This window comes from Cervus canadensis, chromosome 8 (assembly GCF_019320065.1).
Source record: "Cervus canadensis isolate Bull #8, Minnesota chromosome 8, ASM1932006v1, whole genome shotgun sequence".
Taxonomy (NCBI): domain Eukaryota; kingdom Metazoa; phylum Chordata; class Mammalia; order Artiodactyla; family Cervidae; genus Cervus; species Cervus canadensis.
Window position 1 is genome coordinate 77,406,211 of NC_057393.1, and position 15,464 is coordinate 77,421,674.

Below are 15,464 nucleotides of genomic sequence, written 5' to 3' on the forward strand. Positions count from 1 at the left end.
CTGGAGCTGCCTTAAGACTAGCGCAGCGACCACAGTGGTGGGCCTTGCAAGGTGGGGCCGAAAGCAAGTAAGTAAAGAGTATCTAAGGAAAAACCTGAGAAACCCTAACCTATTCAAGGCCATGTGGGTAGGCAGTGTACTCGTCTTCATCCTCCCTTTCCTCCTACTTCAATGCCAGTGATGCTCCACAGAGACACTGCTCCCTGGCCTAGCACCCTGGCTAGAGTGAAAATGATATGGGGCAGAACCTCGGTCGACCCACAATGGGCAAGCAATGTGAGTCAGAAATATACCTTTTTAGTCAATCTCTAAGATTCTTCAGCCATTTGTTACTATAACATTATCCACAATTAATATACAAGTCACATAGAAGATGAAGGGGTGGCGGGCACTGGGTAAGCCCATTCCCCTTCTAAGAGTCTTCCTTGTGGGAGTACAAGCTCAGCTCTGCAAGATATTCAAGTTTTTTTTTTTTTTTAATGTTGGCAGTTAATTCTATTTTTTACCCAATACTATTATATAGATCGGGCTTCCGAGGTGGCTCAGTGGTAAAGAATCCGCCTGCCAAGCAGAAGACATGGGTTCAATCCCTGGGTCAGGAAGATCCCCTGGAAAAGGGAATGGCAACCCACTCCAGAATTCTTGCCTGGAGAATCCCATGGACAGAGGAGCCTGGCAGGCTGCAGTCCACGGCACTGCAAAACAGCTGGACACAACTGAACAACTAAACAACCACAACAGTTATGTAGACCAAGCAAAACATGCCTGTGGCCCACCGGTCTTCAATCTCAGCCACTGGCTCTTGGCATCTGCAGAATGAACACATACCTGGGTCATGCTCTATGCATCTACTGAGATGTGATTCTTCACAGTGTGAAGCTGGTGTGCATAAGCAAATACCTGAATTCCTGAGTCAACTAATGGATGACTTTTCCAGCCCCACCTCAATAGAGCTGGGTTGTTCTTTAAGGAATATTTCAAATGCTGAAATTCTCATTAACGATCTGAAAAAGTCTCTTGACTTTTTTTTAACCTACATTTTACTGGATTTTAGCAAAGAATTATTCTCTGCTTGTCCACCTGGGCCAGATGTAGCTCTGTCCACCTCTATAACCACACCTTCCCATCCTGCCCTACTCTCTCACTACACTCCAGACCAGTGACAAAGCATAGTCCATGGAGCTGTCTTAGTCTGAGGATTTTTTTGTTGCCTGTTGCAATGAGATACAAAAAAAAAAAAAAAAACCCTGATCCAGATTTTAAATTAACTATGTTACTAACCATGTTCTTTACTGTAGTTGACTTTTTTTTTTTTAATATAGTAAGTCTGTTCTTGAGAAGGAAATGGTGCACAGACTTACAATCTGGTGCAAGTTCCTTATCTTGTGGCAGACCGGTGCTCTGCATAGCACAGTTCTAGCCATACTGGCTTCCTCTCTGTTCCTCAAACAATGCCAAGTTCCTCCTCATCTCATTCCCATCTGTACTTACTCTCTGCCAGAGGAGCTTTCATCTCAGTCTCCAAATGCCCCCTCCTCAGGCCTTCTCTGCACACCCTCTCCAAAGCAGCCTGACACCCACCCACCAGTATTCTCTGCCACATCACTTTATTTATTCCCTTCACAGCATTTATCACTAGAACCATCCATTTTGTTTATTTGTACACTCATTTACTGTTCTCCTTATTCACTGCTATGTCCAAAGCCTCTAGCACAAGCCTGGTACTATAGTAGGCACTCTACATTTGTTGAATAAATGAATGAGGCATGGAAAGAAGCACAGCCCAGTATGGCTTAGGCCACATATTGGTGAATGCCATGAACGCCAAGGAAAAACAGCAGCATCTTCAGGGACTCATTGTCAAACATCAAAAAGATGTCATTTTTCTGGGAGGGCTGACGGGCTTCCACCCCCAGTGCAGACGTGCTGAGAAGCACTTTAGAGCTCAACTCCCCCTCCACAGCCTCTTGTCAGAACTTTGTTACTGTCAGGTTTGTTGTGGTGTTTTTCCATCTTGTGCCAAGGCCATGTGATGGGAAGGTTGTTAAAGTCATCTGGCATGTGTCACAGCATCAGAGCTTCAAATGACTCTTTGCATCATTCAAACACAGCCCAGCCCCTGCCAAACTGGTGCTCGAAAATGAGCCATCTTTCTGACTGAAAAAAAAAAAATCCTGCTGGTGGAACAGTAACGGAATAGAGAGCCTACGTGTCTACTTTTATAATGGCTGCAACTCTTTCTACCCTGAGGGGACCAACCTGTAGCTGGAATCTAAATTCTCTTTTAGCTTCACAAGAGTCAAAACTCCAATGCTACAGGGCTTGGTACAAGGCATTACAGAGTAGTAGAAACTGTGGAAAACTTGACAGCAGGTGCCCCAACTAAAACCACTCTGGTTTGCTAGCTCTAACAAAACATTAAAAGGCAAGAAGGCAGGCCCAGAAACTGTAAGCTCTTCTGACGTTTCAAGAGACATTGGAAATCTCTATGAGGGGACTAAGGTGGCGCATGGATGTAGATTAATATGGATATACATCAAATTCATCTCAAATGCAATTTAATTCATACTATGTCCAAGTCACTATCCTAGGCATCTATATCTAGACATGTCCTAGATACAGCTACACAGCAAAAGTAGGAAGGAGTAAGAGCTGGGACTCATGGACTCCAGAATCTTATCAGAAAACCAAGACATGCCTATAAATAGAACATAATATGGGAAGTGTTACATAATAAATAAGTATATATGAATAAAGCACAACACAGTACTGACACACAATAAATCCTACATGTGTTGGCTACCATTGCTGATTGTATTACTACATTATCATTACAGTCATGATCTCAGGATTACTCCTGACCCAGTGAACTAGGCCTAGATGAGAGTCTTCACATATTTTAGGAACTTAATATATTGAATGAACGAATGCTTGGTGAAAGAGTAGCATTTGCGTTGGGATTTGAAAAATAAGGAAAATTTTAATGCTGTAAAGAAAACAGGCCTAGGCAAAATGAACAAAGAAGCTAGAAGGATTAAGGCATCCAGAAGCATGAACAAAGTTTGTTCTGGTCAGAACTTGGGCAGAAGAAACAGGAGGCAAGGATGGAAAGAGTTACTCACTACGGAGAACCTGGAATGCTACTCAAGAGTCCATGTGGGTCACAGTGGGCACTTGAACTCCATATAAGGCCCGTTCTGTGTAGCTTCTAGACTGTGTCAACAACTCCTCAGCCAAAAGTGAAACTAGTTTTCCAAACTAGTCCCAAATTTTAGGTATTGGAAAGAGAGAGCAGTGTTTTATGTGCTTACACGCTTTTATGTAGTTTACATCTCGCTGTGCTAGTTATATGACCTTGGGCATTATACTTAACCTTTACATTTCCCTGGTGGCTCAGACGGTAAAGCGTCTGCCTACAATGCAGGGGACATTGTACGGTTCGATCGCTGGGTCAGGAAGATCCTCTAGAGAAGGAAATGGCAACCCACTCCAATACTCTTGCCTGGAGAATCCCATGGATGGAGGAGCCTGGTAGGCCACAGTCCATGGGGTCACAAAGAGTCGGACACAACTGAGTGACTTCACTTTCACTTTACTTTCACTTTATATTTCTTCATCAGGAAAGTAGGGGTGATGGTTTTATCAACCACAAATGGTAGAAAGGAGATCATCCACATAAAGCACTTCAAAAAAGTCTCTGGTACAAAGTAAAATGCTCCATAAATGTTACCAACGTGTTATGATTTGTGGTGATGTTATTATATGGAGAGGTAAAACAGAGGGAAAATGTCTTACTTGGGCCTCTATGGTTTGTGAACAGAGGTGCTGATATGAGACCTGTGACACAATCTTTCACGCTCCAGGATGCTACTTGCTGCTTCACACTCGAGTTTGTAATCCAGTCAGCCCCCGGTGCCCACCAAGGACTCAGGGCTCCAGCAGTCCCCCTCGCTCCCACCTTTCCCAGGACCAACAGGCCCCAGCACAGACACCAAAAGGGAGCATCCTGCTAGAAACCCTGTTCAGTCCTCACCACACAGCCCCACCCTTGTCCAAAGTTAGTCACTAACTCCTTCTCTAAGGAAGGAAGGTTCCCTCTTGACACAATAGTCTCCAATCTCATTCTTGTTCCTCCAAATCCACTTCCTCTGCTCCACAAGAAAAGAGAAGTGTGGTTTTTTTTGTTGTTGTTGTTGTTCACAGAAGTGTAAAACGTGTGGGCATCTGGGGTGAACAGCGAAGGCTGACTCATGGGAAACTTGTACCCAGACACGATTTTTATAAGCTGGGCCCACAATTATATCAACAAGTTAAAATAAAAAGATTTTTTATTACTAGATGATTTAACTACCTCTGGATCATCCAAAACAGCACTAAATTCACAGCTTACAGAGTCATAAACGAGAATGAACTCCCTGCAAAAACCAAACCAGATATTCAAATGGAGGGCTGCCCCTTCTGTGTACAGGCTGGGCAGGGGTCCAAACCAGGAGGTACGGATGAGGGACGATGCTACGTTAAGGATCCAGGATCACAGTCCAGAGTCAGGGCCACAGACCTGCATGTTCCCATGAGGACCCTGGGAGACTCCTGAAAGCAATAACCCAGAGGCCAAGCTGAGTTGGCAACCAAGCAGTCGGGACAGAAGGTGAGTTAGGAAACCGGATTCAGGATTGTTGTCTACTGCCTTGCCTGTTGCCTGAGCCTATTTCTATTACCCTACCTTCAAATGTGGCATCTATCACTCCAGGGGCAACTTAAAGGCACCCGTGCCTCAGATACAAGTCCCTTGCAAAGTACAAAGAACCTCAACACCGGTTGTTTTTAATGGCATTGCTAATGAACAGTGAACGATGGCTGATTTCATCAGAAATCATTCAGAGCCTATTTGCTTTTTGCAAATGTCTGTTCTACTATCTTGACCAAGGAAGGAGGCAGTCTTAATTACAAGGCATTGTTGCTTTTATTTCTTAGCTACTGTGTAGCCAATAGGAACTAGTAAGACCAAAAGGCTCTAAAGACTTAATTTCTCTAGCTTTCCAGGCACTATAAATTTTCCTTGTTTTTTGTCTGTTTTTTTTTTTTTAAAGTGATAAAATGTAAGTACTAGTTAAAGGGAACTTATCTTATTGTCATAAAATTCTCTTGCACAGGAAAGGAAACCATCAACAAGTGAAAAGACAGCCTAAGGAATAGAAGAAAATATTTGCAAATCATATACCTGATAAGTGGTTAATATCCAAAATACACAAAAAACCGTTAATTCAACAGCAAAAAACCAATCCAACCTTAAAATGGGCTAAAGATTTATATAGACAATTTTCCAAAGACAATATACAAATGACTGATGAGTACATGAAAATGTGGTCAACATCACTACTTATCAGGAAAATGCAAATCAAAACCACAATGAGATATCACCTCAACACCTAGCAGAATGGCTAGTTAACAAAAAGACAAGCGATAACACGGGCTGTTGAGAATGTGGAGAAAAAGAAACCCTCACTCACTGTTGGTGGGAATGTAAATTGGTACAGCCACTGTGGACAACAGTACAGGGCTTCCTCAGAAAATTAAAAATAGAACTACCACATGACCCAGCAATTCCACTTTTGGGCAAGTATCTGAAAAACAAAGAAAACACTAGCTCAAAAAGATGTCTGTATGTATGTTCAATACAGCACTGTTTACAATAGCCAAGATATAGAACTAACCCAAGTGTCCATTGATGGATGAATGGATAAAGAAAATGCACACATACACAATGGAATATTATTCAACTATAAAAAAGATAGCAATCCTGCCATTTTGACAACATGGATGGACTTTGACAGCATTATGCTAAGTGGAGTAATTCAGATGGAGAAAGATAAATACAATATGATTTCAATTATATCTGAAATCGAAAAACAGGGAAAAAAACAAGCTCATAAATATAGAGAATAGACTGATGGTTGTCAGAGGTCAAGTGGGGGCTGGGGGGACACAGGTGAAGTCTGTCAAAAAGTACAAACTTCCAGTTTATAAAATAAGTCCAGGGGATATAGAATACGTGATGGAGACTATAGTAACCACTACTGTATTTATATTTGAAAGTTGCTAAAAGAATAGATCTTAAAAATTTCTTCTCACAAGGAAAAAAAACTGTACCTGTGTATGGTGATGCATGGGCTTCCTAGGTGGCATTAGTGGTAAAGAACCCACCTGCCAATGCAGCAGAAATAAGAGATGCAGGTTCGATCTCTGAGTCAGGAAGATCCCCTGGAGGAAGACACAGAAACCCACTCCAGTATTCCTGCCTGGAGAATCCCATAGACAGAGGAGCCTGGCAGGCTATAGTCGATACAGTCAGACACGCCTGAAGCAACTCACCACGCGTGCATGGTGATGGATGTCTTCTTCTTGTTGTTGTTTTTGTCTTAGTTGCTAAGTGGCTTCCAACTCTTTTTTGTGACCCCATGGACTTAGCCCACCAGGCTCCTCTGTCCATGGGATTTCCCAGGCAAGAATAATGAAGTAGGTTGCCATCTCCTTCTCCAGGGGATCTTCCCAATCCAGGGATCGAACCTACATCTCCTGCTTAGCAGGTGGATTCTTTACCACTGTACCACCTGGGAACCCCGATGGATGTCTCCTAGACTTTTTTTTTTACTTATTGTGGTGACCACTTTGCAATATACACAAATATTAAATCACTATGCTGTACACTTGAAACTAATATAATCCTTTCTGTCAATAATATCTCAAAAAAAAAAAAATTCTCCTGAAGACATCAGGCAAGTAGTGGCAGTATGGAAAAGTGAAACGGGCACAGGCTTCTCAGCGTCACAGACCTGGGCTCACATTCTGACTCTCTGTGACCTTGGGCAAATTATCTTTCCTTACGTAGAAGGGATACTAACCCCTCCTGGCAAGGGTGTTTAAGGATTTAAGATCACATATGTGTAAGTCCTTGTCCAATAACGGTAGCTATTATTATTTTATCACAGCAAAATGTTGATCAGTAATTAAAGTTACCAGGGCACTAATAATCTGGTTGAATGCTCTGCAGACATAGTGAGTGAGTCATTTTAAAGGTTCTTTGTGCTGTGGCGGGAATGAGGCACACTTGGGTAGGAACAAAAGAAAGCAGTACATGAGGGGTAGGGAGCAACCAGATTGTGAGTCAAAAACATTCTTTATCCTAAAATGTGTCTCATTATAACTGCTCTGAAAACTATTTGTACTAAACACGTTTCACATTGTTTATGGAGAAAATGAATTGTTTAAAAAGAGAGAGAGAGGGAGAGATAATTCCTGTCTTTTGACAGATAGAATTGAAAACGTCTACCTTTGTCCCTGAAAAGAGGGAGGAAAGGAGAGAGAGAAATTTGCTTTTGTCTTAGAAAATCCATAATGAGTAAGATACCTTATTATTAAATACATTTTCTTGACTTCTACAATGAGTTCTGCAGGCCAGTATTAAATCAGAAGTATGCTTATTGCCCATACTATAGGAGAAAAAAATGATTTTAAGTACACTTGCATCCCTTTATTTGTCTAAAATCCTAAGCATCCTGTTGTCATGGAAATACAGTCCCTGGCTATCAAATATTAGGTGTTTGTATTCTATGTAAAGAGATTTCCACTATTTTTCACACTTGCCAATCCCATACAGAAGAAAGCTGATTATTCAGGATTCAGATATAACACAAGCATCTGGCATGATTAATCCATTAGCTTGAACTGAAATGGAGCTGAAAGGAGGTATTGACAGATACAGAATGACAAGAAGAAGAATTTTAAAAGGAAAGAATAAAATAGTGAGGAGGAGTTAGACAAGAAGTATCACAAGACAAGACTGCATATTCCTCTGTACTTTTCTATGCTGATAAGGAGAGGTTACCAGTCAAGGTTTTTGACTGAAAACAAAAGAAATCCACCTTGCTGAGTAAGAAGGAGTTAACTGAAAGAATGTCAAACAGCTCACAGAATTCAGGGAAAAGGTTGGAGCTTTGGAAAATAAGCACAAATCCAGGGAAGCTGGAGGCTGGAACAAGAGAAGCCTGGTTAGGGAGACCCTGCAACTTGCCAGGGACACTGAAGCCACCACTGCTGGCAGCAGCCTGACTGTCCTTGCTTCTTTGTGACACTCACTCCAGACACAAAGTCCTGGATGGGATGGTCAGATAGGCTGAGCTCAGAAGGTCCTGAGACAGGAAATAGATGAACCCCCGCCCACCCGCCCCCAGTGTGAGCAATTGAAGTTTGTTCCCTGCGGACAGAAACTCCAAAATATCAATAGCAACACAACTGAGAGAACAAGACAACTGTCCGGACCCTGCACACAAATAAGAGATAAGAGAAGTGAAAGTGAAGTCGCTCAGTTGTGTCCGACTCTTTGCCACCCCGTGGACTATAGCCCACCAGGCTCCTCTGTCCGTGGGATTCTCCAGGCAAGAATACTGGAGTGGGTTGCCATTTACTTCTCCAATAAGAGATAAGAGACCACATATTTCTCATTCCTGACTAGAAAGCTCCTTGGAGGTCAAAATGGAATGATGCTAAGCTACCCATAGGCCTCTTCACTGGAATCTATCTTGGCTGAGAGATGAGCATGCACACACAGAAGGATCCTGAGAAGTACCAGACTCAGAAGCAAGCAAGTCAAAATGATTGGCCAGAGAAAACTTGGAAGAAATGCTCCATATAAATGATTTAAACTACCACAAGGGCACAACTCTGAGGGCCCCCCCCGCCCCCACCATGTCTATCACATGTACTATACTCTTTATCCTCCTAATAAACTCTTTACTTGTTTTACTACTTTCCATCTTTGTGGGAATTCTTTTCTGCAAGGCCGAGGGGCCAGGGCCTTGTCACTGACCACTGGTCTAGTGGCTAGGATCCAGCCCTCTCATTGCCACGACCTGACCTCAATCTCTAGCCAGGAATCAAAACCCTGCTTCAAGCTGCTGCAGGCCAAAGCCACCAGAGATCAGTCCTAGTGTCCAGGAGTCAAAAGGATATGACTTTTTCAATTTCCACAACTGGTGTTTTCCACCTTCTACCAGGCCCAACATACAGAAGGAGGCTGGGATATGGGGCAGTGCCCCTAAAACATAAAGGTTCCTCACAGAAAGTGTTCTTTTTGTGTTTAAGTTCATATACTCCTCCCTCAGAGAGTGCTTAGAGACACAAACAACTAAAGGCTGAGAGTCAACGGATGTGTGGGGAAGAAAAAGACAAAAAAGGACAAGAATTTTGAAGCTATGGAAGAAGATCAGAAAGACCTTAAGAGATTGGGGCGGAGAAGTGCTAGAAGGAGAAAGAAAGAAAAAAAAAAAAACAGTTTTTATTATTTTTTGTTACTCTTTTCCCTCACATTCTTCCTATGTTTTTCTATCTCCCCCCTCCTATGCAATTTCATTCATTCTCAGTAGTGTGGAAAGAGGTACAAAAAGCCTCTCCCAATCCACAGGATTTCTATAACTTATTCTTCAGTTGTCCTGACTTTGTTGAGATTTATACGTTAAGGACTACTAGCATACAATGTTGAAATCTTGCCATGTTACTGGCCAAGGTTTTAGAAGAAAAATACTCCAAATCTCTCCAAGAAATGAAGAGTGATTCAGTCCAAGCGCTGTAATAAGTTGAGCCTTAGCCTGAGTCATTTAAAAAGAAAATCCATATTCCAGTCTAAGGTTTTGCCTCTAAGAGGTGAGATGACCACAGGAAACCCACCTAACTTGCATCTCAGTGCTCAGTGCAACTGCAATGACAAGAAACTATATACATGAAAACTGAGGTGCTTCTGGACAACCCTGTGGATTCTTTCATCCATCCACCCAACTATTCATCCATTGAAAACTTACTATGTGATAAGCATAGTGCATGAGACACGAAGTTACTACCCTAAATCTTACGTGAAAGAAAAAGTGAAAGTCCCTTAGTCATATCTGACTCTTTGTGACCCCATGGACTATAGCCTGCCAGGCTCCTCTGTCCATGGAATTCTCCAGGCCAGAATACTGGAGTGGGTAGCCTATCACTTCTCCAGGGGATCTGCCCAACATAGGGATCAAACCCAGGTCTCCCACATTGCAGGCGAATTCCTTATCATCTGAGCCACCAGGGAAGCCCTGAATCTTATATACTAAAAGTTTATTTAAGGTTTGGAGAGAAACTCAAATACATTGAGTGGCCAGGAAGGAACAGAAACTGTGAATCAGCCAATTGTGTACCATTGTTTCGTGGCAGAGACTGGCTCAGTGCAGGTCCTGCCCAAAGGCATCTTGTCAGGTTTTTGTTTTTTTAAGCACGTATGTAAATAAATAAGATACAGACACTGAATGATATAAAGTATGTACAGATTAATACAGAATCGAAAGCGATTTGTTCTGCCAAGAGTAGGGTGGTAAGAATGTTACAGAAAGTTTCCAAGAGAACATGATGCCTGAAGAGGGTTCTGAAAGACCAATAGAGGATTCCCAGGCAGATAAGTTGGAAGACAAATATCTCAGGCAAAGTTAATATCATATGCAAAAGCATGCAGAATTAAAACAATCAGTGCACTATGGGATCCACAAGCTGTGTGTAGTGATGGAAATTCAGAGAGAATCAAGGAAGAAGTGCACCAAGAGCCAGGCACTAAGGACAATGAACGGAGGGCCTCTCCCGACCATCTATGGGCAGGTGGGAGACAACAGAGGCAGTTCAAACAGGGACGTAGGAGGATCTAGAAGCAGTCAGGTGGAGAGATTGAAGAAGCATAAAAAACTGCAAGCAAAGAGAGCTAGCAGAAAAGATGGCAGGGACTTCCCTGGTGGTGCAATGGATAAGAATTCACCTGCGAATGCAGGGGACAGGGTTCAATCCCTGGTCCGAGAAGATTTCACGTGCCGTGGAGAAACTAGGCCCCTGCATCGCAACTACTGAGACCGAGCTCTAGAAATCAGAAGCTACAACTACTGAAACCTGCATGCCTAGAGCCTGTGCTCCCCAACAAGAGAAGCCACTGCAATGTGCACTAGAGTAGCCCCCGCTTGCTACTATAGAAAGTCTGCAGAAAGCAAGGAAGATCCAGTGCTAAATACAAAAAATAAAAAAAAGAAAGGATGGCAGCATCACCGATGAGTGAGGAGGAGGCCCTAACTGAAGGGGCTGTGGAGATAGAGATGCTGGATTGAAGGGCGACCCAGGAATTCAAGTAGAGAAATGTTACTAGTTACCTGTTAGACTGCTACTGAAAGATCTCTGAGGATCAGGAGCGTAGAAAGAGAACAAGGAGGCCATAGTGTCGTGCAAGTCAACAGAGGAGACAGTTTTAAATGGAAATGGATATCAACAGCATAAAATGTTATGAAAAGGTCAAGTGAGTAGGGGCAGAGACACATTTGTTAAGGTTTGATATCTGTAAGGCTTTTAAACATTTTGGTAAATGCCCCACTCTGCCTGGTAGATGCAGGTAGGGAGAGGTGAAAAGGCCCAGCTGATGGCTCCTGTTTTCTCAACCAAACACTCCTCCTTCTCCCTCCATTGTCAGCATCTTGATTTTTCTTTGAAAACTAATCTTCCATCTCTCAGAACCTACTTGGCTGAGGATGGACATTCCCTAACCTGTATGAACACGTGACCCTAGTCTAGTCAATCAGAGGATTCCATTCCCTCGGCTACAACACTGATTCAGAGATTAGCCCATATCACTAATCAGACCATGAAGACACAATGCTTTGTTATTTGTGTGTGTGTGTTGCCTTATTTTTACATTTTTGGTTTGCTTTGGTGTTTGTTTTATTTGATTGTTTTAGAGCATTGGGAAACCTTTCTTTGGAACTACTAGCTAGGCCTGTGGGATATATGCCTAGAGATGCTGGGGACCAGCAGATGCAGAAGACCTCTCTGGGAACAAGGCCAACACAGAGGAAAGCAGAGCTGACAGCTAGGGAAAGGGGGAGCAGGGGAGGGGAGAGAGAGAGAGAAAGAGACTAGATTCTAATGTCATCATTTGATCATTGGAAGCCAACTATAATCATATGCTTTTCAGTAAAACGAGCCACTAGGTCGTCTTTATTTTCATTTAAACTATTTAAGGCAGTTTGCTGTCTCTTCTAACCTAAACAGCCCCGTCTGAAGCAGCAGGTGGAGAAATGCTGGAAGCAAACCAGTTCCAGTGCAGCTTTGCCTGGAGCCAGCTCTGATCACAGATCTCCAAGTCAGCTTCATCCCCCCACCAAAGTCTACTCCACCAACTCGCAGTGTAGGGGCCTTATCATTCAACTCCTGCAGGGTTCACGGAGGAGAAGTTGTGAGGAAACCTGCAGCATCTCAGCAGCTTCGTCCTGAGTCTGGACCACACTATTACTGGTGGAACTCAGCACTGAAGATGGAGACGTAGTACACTTCCTAGAATTCTTACAGCAAGGACTCCTGACTGCTGCTGTTCAGCAGGAACTGATCAGCAGAAAAAGTCAGACCATCCTTTTCTGCGGAATAAGCTGAGGCTGGAAATGCAATTACCATAAGAAAGGGAATTCCAAACCCCTGCCACTCCGCATTTGAAGCAGGTATGGGGCTCTTTTATCATAGTTGTACAAGCCATGCAGAGCTCAACTCCAGGGGCAGTAAACTGTTCAACCTATTCAACCTTCAGAGCCATATGCAAAGATCCTGGCAGATACTCACTAAAGAGCTAATTGACATTGGCATCCTGGACTCTTGAGTACAGAAAGACTTTGCACCTGTGTCAACTACAGAGCAGGCTGAGAATGAAAGATAGTCATTTGCAACAGCTCAAACAGCAAAAGCCCTTAGCATTTCAGTTTTTCAGAAACGAACTGAGTTGCCTGTGTGAAACCATCTTAGTCCTGGTAAAACCTGGTCCTCTGAAATGAGTGTGGGGCAGGGTTCACGGTCAAGGTTAATGCAACAGTCCAGCTTGGTCTAAGTCCCTATACTATTCTCCTTCCCAAGGGGACAAAGGCAAGCAAACACACAATAAAACAGCCATTTCTCAAGAAGGCACCTAGATTTTTAGCAATAGTATTAATGAGCTAGTTTATGTTAAAAACAAATAAACAAACAGGTAGACCTAATTTAAATGTGGAACAGAGTCAAGAGTTTCGACTCTTACTTAAGCCCTCAGATTCCATGGTGTTCCTTTCTTTTCCAGATACAGGACACAGTAAAAACAGGTTCACACAGCTTGCTCATATACAAGTTCAGATAAGAAATACTCAAAATCTTTTCAAGGCCTGATATTGAGTCCACTCTTCAAGGTATGAACAGTGTGTCAATGGGGCCTAGACACAGGTTTTTGCTATAATCAACCTCATGTGACAAGTAAAGAGAGATTGTCTCTACCTCCCCAAAGCAGAGGACACTCTGAGGGACCAACTAATCAACCCTAAACCTCAATTAGAATTACACTGTGATAACAGTATTATGAGGGTTTTTCTTCCCACTGAGGAAAACAAAATATCCATCTTTCTTATGTCTTCTGTAAAGCTTCAAAATTTTAAGAAATAATCTTCTCCCTAAATGTATAACCACCATAGGCAATCAATTTACACTCATAGGTAAACAATCTGATTGGAGTGCTTGTTTTAAACCCATGAGAATTTCTACTTGTAGCTAATGATCTCACCTTACCTGTATTTTTTCTAAATAACAGAAGCTTTCACCTTGGATGATCTAGCCTTTGGAAGTCTGTACTGTGCATCTCCAAAGAGACACCATTCCAAACTGACAACTGCATTTGCACTTGGCACCAGTGCTTGTCTTCTTTCTGTCTCACCTACCATGATGGGCTCTCCCAGGACAACGTCAAATATTCTGCTAGTTTACATTTGTGCAAATCAAATCTTTAGTTCCCTTCAGTTTTTCAAAGGCATGGATTATGGCTAGAAGGTCATAACAAGAACAGCTACAATTTATTAAGTAACCAACATGTGTTTTACAGATAACTATCCCTAATCCTAGAATAACCCAGCAAGAGAGGTAGTGTGCGCTTAATGCAGAACTATCGGTGTTACAGCTGAGATTTATTTATTTTGGTTTAGTATGGTTTATTAAGCTGTGCCTTAGTACAGACGCTGAGGCTTGCCCATGGTGCTCTTAATGTACAAGGCCCTGACGTTCTGCCGATTTTTCTTGAGCAATGACACCAGGAAGTTGACAGCTAAGTGGATGTTGTACACAAGCTCATCATCTGTCATCTTCACGTGGCCAACAGCCACTGCCAGACACAGCACTTTCTTGATTGTGGACTTCACTTCATCAACTTTGGCCACCATGTTCTCATTGTGGGTCAGCAAGGAAGGGAACTTGCCAGGCTTATTCAGGTCTGGGCCCAGAATTCGGGGGATCTGTTTGACCAGAGACTCTGAAGCCAAAAAAGCATCATATTTCTTGGCCAGCTTCTTGACCAGTTTCTTATTCTTGTTGAGTTTCTTCAGCACCTCATGTCCATGTGGGGGATATCCACAGCCTTGGCCTCATCACAATGCTGCTGGTCCCCCAAGACACACACGGAGAACTTGGGGCAGGGAGTGGACTTAAGCCTGACGGTGCCTGAGAAGCGTTTGTCCTTCTGAGGGTTATAGTTCTTCAGGTTGATCTGAAGCTCCACAGTCTCCAGAAGCTTCCTGCGCTTGCCCTGGTTCCTGTGCAGGACTTCCCGCACTGCCTTGTAGAGGGTGTCGCAGGAGACTTTGCTGCTCATGGTTCCCTACACCACGATAACCAGAAAAGAGCTACAGCTGAGATTTAAACTCACATGTACTTAAGCCCAAAGCTCAGAATCTTAGGACATGGAATTTTATTCACAAAGTCAGCTCAACTACAGAAAAAGATAGGCATCCTTAGCTTATAGAACAGTGGATGTTAAACAACTTGACATCACAAAAAACAGTTTCCATGGTGACTGGCTTAGAGATCCTGATTGTGCCAAAGGAATGGTGACCAATAGATTTACTGAGGCAGGAGAAAGATGAGCCTCCCCTGTAGACAGAAACTCCACAAGAGCAGGATGATGGAGGAGGCTAGGCCTTGCCCAGATAAGAGATAAAAGACCACATATTCCTCATTCTCATAGTTAAGGAGAACTCCCTGACTACACATGCACAGAAAGGCTCCTTGGAGTCCAAGAGAGATAGGGCATCACCTCATAGTAAGTGATGCAACTACCTATAAGCCTCTTCATCAGAACCCATCTTGGCTTAGAGATGCACGGGCACACAGGGGAGAGCCCTGAGATAAACCAAACGCAAACTGACAACTAGGCAAAGATGACCGGATAAAGGAAACCTGGAGGAAATGCTGTATCAAAGTGATTCAAACTACCATGAGGGTACAACTCTCTATCTGGGTCTACCCAGGTGTCTAACCACACATACTGTACTCTTCTTCCTCCTAATAAACACTACTTGTTTTACTACTTTCCCTTTCTGTGGGAATTCTTTTCTGCAAAACTGAAGGGACAGGGT

General features: G+C 42.9%; 1 pseudogene; it reads right to left on the bottom strand.

Moving 5' to 3' along the window:
• Window positions 1-14,028: 14,028 nt before the first annotated feature.
• On the bottom strand, window positions 14,029-14,708 carry LOC122446235 (annotated as a pseudogene).
• Window positions 14,709-15,464: the final 756 nt, after the last annotated feature.